Raw genomic sequence first — 7,472 nt, 5'->3', positions numbered from 1 at the left:
CAGTTAGGAGATTTATAACGAGTGGTTCCCTGCATTATTACAGCGCGTGATTACAGTACTAAGCCGCTGCAATGGAACTGCTCTAATGCTATTAAATTAAAGATGATGTATCATAGAGCAAAAAGATGAACAGTGAAAGTAACAAAAACTTTGTAATGGGCATAATTAAGTGTGAAAATAACCGAAGGATATACAGTCAAACCAAAAATTATTCAGAGACCAGATATCATTTTTGATATTTTTTTACTAGTGGGTGCAGGACACTATAGTTCATTTATGTAAGTGAGGATAGCAAAATAAAGTAAACTGTGACAAATCATACCAAAAAAATTCTTCATACAGTGGACTACCAGTAAAATTGATACAAATTTGGGACCAAAAATTATTCAGACCGAGTCTGGGAAAAAAAATTGAAGTTGAAGTTTGCATGAAGCTGGATGACAGCATGCCCAGGAGACTACAGGCTGTCATTAAGGCTAAAGGTTGCCCGACAAAGTATTCATAGTTGTGTAAATACTGTCATACTAACAGCTGTCTAATTTTTGGTTGATTGTAATCTATTACATACCTTTCTATCAAAATTATCTAACATTATCAAGCTGAATTTGTTCTGACACAGTTTAACACTGAGTTCTTGTCATATTGTATTACCATTTTCTAAACTATAGCGAATAAACTGTGATAATGTGAGAAATGTTGAAGGTGTCAGAATAAATTTTGGTTTGACTATCTATTTGATAAATTAAGTTAACCAACTAACATTACACATACTCTTTTGGTTTCTGTACCCAATATTTTAAAAATTTACAAATGCAATAAAAATATTGGTATCGGTACTCGGTATCGGCAAGTACCAAAAATAAAAGTATCGGTATCGGGCGAGTACTGGAAAAAGTGGTATCGGTGCATCCCTAGTTATTTGTTTACAATTAACAAAGGTCACCAGAATCCACATTTCAGTAGTGGAAACTGACCCAAGTTTCAGGATTAATATATCACTTTCTCTGGGCAAGAGACCTGAAGAGCACACTGAGCTCTAGTTAATGAAAACAGTGAGACTTTCTAAATGCTCAAAAAGAATGATAGAGGATTAAAAAGTCATATTAAAATTTAAAAGCATTAAAGGCAAAATAAAAACTAAAACAAAGTGTGAGATTCATTCTAATAAATAAAAAGTCCCAGGTTGCATGATCAAGCTTAGGTCAAGCAACGCTTAAGATGCAGAGGTGTGAGGGATGTGGGTACGGTAGGACCCGCAGGGCAGGATAGGGGAGGTATACAAAAAAACACACTGAAAGGTAGTGTGTTTTGGAGTGGGCTGTCTTGGCTAATAACCAGACCCGTGGAGGCTGTGAGCAGAGGCTTGTGTGCTCACAAGGACTTCTGGCAGGCCACAGCGGAGGGGAGGGGAAAAAACGTTAACCTTTGGCCTTCCTCCTGTCGAGTATTAGAAACATGCAGCTCCCCTCAGCAGTTCACTGCACTGACTGGGTCATCAAAAGGCCTTCTCAAACTACAACTAAAGAGCAGCTTAGCACTTCCTATGTGCTAAAATTACTGAGTGCTAAGGATATGTGGGACTAGGGGGAGTGGGCACAACCTGCTAGATTTAGAAAGCTGGGTCGTTACAACCTGACTCCAAATGAACTGATTTGAATCTTGACTTCAACTCACTGAATTAATGATCTGTGACTTGTTGCATAAACTGCTTAGACTACTATTACAAGTTAATTGTATAAAAACATAGATTGGAACTTAAATTAGTTTAATTAATCAAGAGCCTAGATATAGATTTATCTATTTTTGGAGTTTACACGAAAACTCGTTTTATAAGAGAAGTCACACACAATTCTATGACAGGTAGTATTCTGTTTAAGGCACTACTTAGTCAATCACTGTTTGGCGATACTATAGAAATGGATGTCGTACAAAAGTCTGACAGCAATTAAATTACATCAAGGCTAAAATATGATTGACTATGACAGCACAAGCAATCCAAGTTGACCGTTATGCTTTCTCCAATGGTCGAGCCACACACAGGCTGGTATCTCCTCATCATAAGGCTGTCTCTGCCTTGGTCACAGCTATTAACAGACCACATTTACTATTGGTAAATAACAATTTCCATTCTGTTTTCCACAAAAAAAGCTATTGTTTGGCTTCAATAGACTTGGAATATATGGTGCTTTAGCATTTTTTGCAGCATTCACTTTAATTAGTACTCTTAGTGCTCTTAGTATGCTCTCAGTGTCAACATTCTGCTAAACTTCTCTTGTTGTGTTTCACAAAAGCTTAGAATAACATGAAGGCGAGTAAATTAGTACAATAGTTAATTTAAGTAACGTATTCTTAACTCCCAACCAAATGGAGACCAATCAGTGAATACCACACCTTTAAAGTTAGCAAAGAGCCTTAAGGTGTGTTCCAGGCTTACCATGTGATGTTTAAGAAGTCAGACATATAGCGGAATTGAGGCTAAACAAGCCAGGATTGTCCTACGGAGGAACAATAATAGCTTTGTCTAAACTGTCAATACATCAATGTCAGCTCTATTCTGATGAAATTTATCAAAGTGAAATCGGATAAGACACTATACAAAAACACAGAGCTCCAGGAGATGGAGTCAGTATCATTCCCGAATGGTTCTCCCTTTCATCCTGAAGGTTATACTGACAGCTACCGCAGAGGCCACACACAGAAGGACAGACAACCGCTTCTGACAGCCTGTCAGGGGTACAATGCACAATAAAGGCAAATAAGTATTTATAAACAGAGAAAGGAAAACCAGACACTAATTTTTAATAGTACACCTGTTAGATCAAGCAGTACTGAATCAATGCACAAGACAATACAACTGCTGTATCCAGAAATCAGTTTAAATTCTTGAAACCTGAAATTATGATAACTAGCAAAACAGAAAACAACTGAAACCGAATGAATAAGATTTGTACTCCATCTTGAACTACAACTTTCTTGGAGTGTTAAAGACATCATTTATGTTGGTGATTTTAGAGGTACATTCTCTTTGTGGTTCCTCAAAACAACAAATTCCCATTATTTACATACATTAGGGCTCAATGAAAGTGATGGCTGGCTGGCAATTAACAAAACTGTCACATGCCCTAATAGGTCAATTCTGTGTTGTCAGTGACATTTGTTTTTCCACGACATTCTAATTTATTGAGATGCACCTGTACATGTATTCTATCCCTTGGTTTTTTTTTGGCTGCGAGATGAAGTTAAACAGCTGGCTAGAAATTCTATTTAGTTCTAATATAAATTAGAATATGGTGAAAATGATAAAACAACCAGTGATGTTTTGCATTGAAACCATTATTTTACAACAGACTTTTATTTTTATGTAAATATTTTTTGTGGAACAAATATTTTTGTAGAATAACAAGTTGGAACTATACTGCACTACTAAAATCTGTGCTATTGGCACAACTACGCAGAAAAAAAAAATACAAAACTATCCTATAACTATACTTAGAAACCACAAATAAGAATCTAAAATATGAATATTTGTGTTCTTCTGACATCGACTTTCATTGTTACAGTTGCTTTGTACATTTATTCATGTTGTTTTACCAAGGCTCTGAGATCGCAAACATAAAATATATATTTTTTTAAATATTATATTTTGAAAAAATAAAATAAAATATTTTGAAGTATCAGTTCTCAAAATATTAGCAGAAGTCGTTAAATTCGTTGTTTAAGATTTATGTTTTCTGACCTATTAATAGGGAAACAGAACAAGGGTTAAACAAACCTTAATCTGAAATGCAATAATCCACAAACAAGAACCATCCACAACCTCAAAATCTCAAAGCTTTACTCTACCTAGAGTCTAGCAAAATGCTATCATAAGAATGGGGGAAGGACCCTGCAACACAGCAGGGACATTTTCTGGGACACCAGCCAACACTCACAAACACTTTCTTCTCCAGTTCTTTCCCTAACCCGTACCACATCCTGTCCTGCTGCGTGGCGCACCATTCTCCTTTCACATGTACAAGAGGATTTCAGCCTCTTACATCACAGGGTTCAATGTTAAACTGAACTGGACTGTAATGTGATGATGAGGTAATGAGAGAAATATGGGTGGAAAGATCTCGTAAATTTTCCCTCTTTAAATTTGACATCAGGGAGGAATTTCCTTTTTAAACTATCTTAAAAATTTGACAATTCGAAAACAATTCAGGTAGACACTACATATCTAATAACCAGACAGGGGTTTTGATGCCAGGTCAGCACTGTCTAACCTCTTGAGATTTAAGAAATTACAGAAATGTGGTTAGATAGTACACAACTGCCTGAAGAAAAATACCTCCTTGAAAAATAATAATAATAATTAAAAATTCTATGCATAGGAAAGAATGAAAATCAGGCAAATTCTACTGTTATAGAAATGCAACCTGAACTCCGGCAAAGGAGAGTTCACCACAGCCAGCCTTTGAAATCTGTGCAGACAAGAACAATGTGCTCTAATTTTATCAGAGCAAGACAGAGGCAGTGTGCACCCACCACAGAAGCCAATATTAAATTATGTGTAGCTATAAAGTGGGGCTGACACCAAATAGAAAGCCAAAATGTACACAGAGAATCTCATGAAATACAAGGAATTCCCTGTCTCTTTCTGCTTTTACAAGCTCTGTAGTCTGCACCCTTACAGTCCAGAGTGAGATCGCTCATCTGTATTGCTTGCCCTTTTTACCTTTTTGACAAGCTGAACACTGGCGTCTCACGCCTCCATGATTGGACCACAATCCCCTGCAGTGCCATGAGGGACGGTGGTTTCCTAGACCCAGACGAAAGGGGGGAGAGCTGAATCTGGGTGTATTGGAGCAAAGGAGCGCCTCGTTTTGGTGTGATTTATAATTAAGGTTGAGCAGCACACACTCAAAGGGTAGATGGGTTATGAATTACAAGTGAATTGCCCTATTCATTTTATCACTGGCATTGAAGAATAAAATGATGGTTCTCAACTAAGTGCACAAGACAATAAGCAAAGCTACAAAAGAACACAATGACAATATGGACAAAAAGTACTAGAATAATAGGAGAGAAAGATGACATCCAAATTCCTTTAGTTCTCAGAGAGCAAAGATGGTTATTTAAAAAAAAAATATTTCTACATGAAAAAAAGCTAATATTCTAACTGCTCTGAAGTGTTTAGCAAATAATAAAGAATGCAATTTTTTCACAAGGTGAAGCAAATGACCCTTAGTATGTGAATATATTATAAACAGCTAATGTCTGTTGAATCTAGGCTAGATCTAAGAAACTGACATAAAAAAAAGCATTCTTAGAGTCAACAAAGCAGACTTTCCAGTCTCTTTCTCTCTTTCCTGTAAAATATGTATCAGTACACTGAACTTATAGGCTGTCCTCTTTGTGTGATTTGCTGGAAATCACATAACCAACAGAAATTAAATATCATGATGAACAGATCCCTTTCAGCATGTAAGAACTTGGCAACAGTGATCAGCCTGTTAATTGGAGGGTTTTAACTGTAATGTTTAATAGGATCAGAAGCATACATGTGATATTAGTTGTACCCAGATTATAATTAGTTGAATCTTCTATTATTCTGAGGGACAGGAAGAGTAATAGCAAATGTCAAGCCCTTCATTTTGTACCACCTCAAACATTAAAAAATGCAAAAACGTGCCATTGCGTTTTAGGGATATTTTTTCGATTTTGACAACATGGATATGTCTCCCCTAAGAACCAAATTAACATTAAATTAAAATAAAATATCAGATTCACTGCATATTTTATTACTATGGAATTGTGGTATGCTAATTAACATCCTAAAATAAATTAATATCCTAAAATAAACAAAAAAAAAGTAAATAAATAGAACTACTAAAAATGTAAATGAAAGACTAAAAATTAAGAAAACTTCTTTCAGTGTAATAAGGCTCTAAATACAGATTACACGACTAAATCTAAAACACTTTTATCCAAGTAATCATTTATTTGATGCTAGCAAAGTAACTAACAGTAAACACATTACAGGCTCAGTCTACCTTAAGTAAATTGGTTAAGCGTGTTTATGGTAAATTAACCTACACGCTTTCAGGTAACAGCCCAGATTTTAAACCTCTACGCCACAGCACACAAATGTTTCCAACAGATTAGACTTAAATTGAATTCGCAGCCTGTTTTAGAGATGATCAGAAGGTTGTTGTTGTTTTAACCTAGTGAGCTGCCTACCTAGACAACATTGGTTGCAATCATAGATGTTAAAGAGTCAGCAGCCGAGGTTTTGAGACAGAGCCAATATCTCAACTTACCTTTTTGTTCACAAGTCGAGCTTTGGCGGCTTTCAGTAAAAAAGTGTTGCATGTTTGTACAGCGGTACAAAAGGCCTTTTTTGCGGAAAAAAAGGGTACCCGTAAAAACAGACAGACTCAATTAACACTGTGTTGAATGAGCAGCTGAAATTCCGAAAGTGTCCCAAAAAGGCAGCAGAACGGAAATAAACACAAAATTCAATATGCAAAGGGAAAAGGAAAAGGACTGTCGGGAAATTTCTATGCAGACTCAGAGCTTTGGGCTCTGATGGAGATTATGGATGCATACATGCTGGAAAAAACAGCAGATGACATTTCCATGACATATACGCTACGAAATACCCTCGAAAAGACAGAAAATAATACATTAAAACGGCGAGGCAGTTTGTCAAGTACAGTGGCATAAATTGGTCATCAGAAATAGCATCTCGTCTACAACGCAAAACGAAGAAGAGGGCAGTTTAAAGCTGCTACTGTCTGGTAGACTGACATGAGATTATGCGATGCAAGCTGCTTCATTAAAGTGCAAAAATAAAGATAGCGAGCGATGTGGTGAGCAGCCTGGCTGCAGTCGTGTGCAAAACGAAGAAGAGGGCAGTTTAAAGCTGCTACTGTCTGGTAGACTGACATGAGATTATGCGATGCAAACTGCTTCATTAAAGTGCAAAAATAAAGATAGCGAGCGATGTGGTGAGCAGCCTGGCTGAAGTCGTGTGGAGAAATCCAGAGATGTTTTTAAAACGACAGTGGAAATATCCAGGAATAAGTGCGGAGTGTCCGGAGAAAGCGCTGAGATCGGGTCAGGATCAAGCCTCTGCAGCCATTTTGTTCGGTATCAACACAGCAGACGAGCAGCTCAACTATGGTGGGAGGGGCTTAGCCGCTGAAATTATTTCCATATGACGTTTCACCAACCAAGCAAGCAGACTGATTTTACATCGGAGTACCGCCCATAAAAGGTTTCAAAGCGTCCAGTTGGAAATCACAAGGGCTGGAATGGGCGTTCAGCTGAAACCCTTTGCATGCTCTGTACAGAAACAAACAAACAATTTGAAACCCAGTGTTTTCATTTCACACTAGGGGCCCAGACTAATCGACTTTAAAGTCCCCATGAAATCAAAATGGAAGTTTTTTGGCTTTTAGTATGTTAGCCTTAAAAGTTCCCATGAA

The 7,472-nt window shown here is 37.1% G+C and overlaps 1 protein-coding gene across 1 annotated transcript in view; it reads right to left on the bottom strand.

Annotated features, from left to right (window-relative positions):
- tnrc6c2 (trinucleotide repeat containing adaptor 6C2) overlaps nucleotides 1-6,872 on the bottom strand; it is a 53,175-nt gene extending 46,303 nt beyond the window's left edge. Inside the window, exon 1 of the mRNA XM_016499768.1 lies at nucleotides 6,303-6,872. The gene's annotated coding sequence lies outside the window, so the exon portion shown is untranslated. The remainder of the gene's footprint in view (nucleotides 1-6,302) is intronic.
- Nucleotides 6,873-7,472: the final 600 nt, after the last annotated feature.

This window comes from Sinocyclocheilus anshuiensis, unplaced genomic scaffold (assembly GCF_001515605.1).
Source record: "Sinocyclocheilus anshuiensis isolate Anshui unplaced genomic scaffold, SAMN03320099.WGS_v1.1 scaffold314, whole genome shotgun sequence".
In the NCBI taxonomy this organism is placed as follows: Eukaryota; Metazoa; Chordata; class Actinopteri; order Cypriniformes; family Cyprinidae; genus Sinocyclocheilus; species Sinocyclocheilus anshuiensis.
This window is presented reverse-complemented; position numbering and strand designations above follow the sequence as displayed.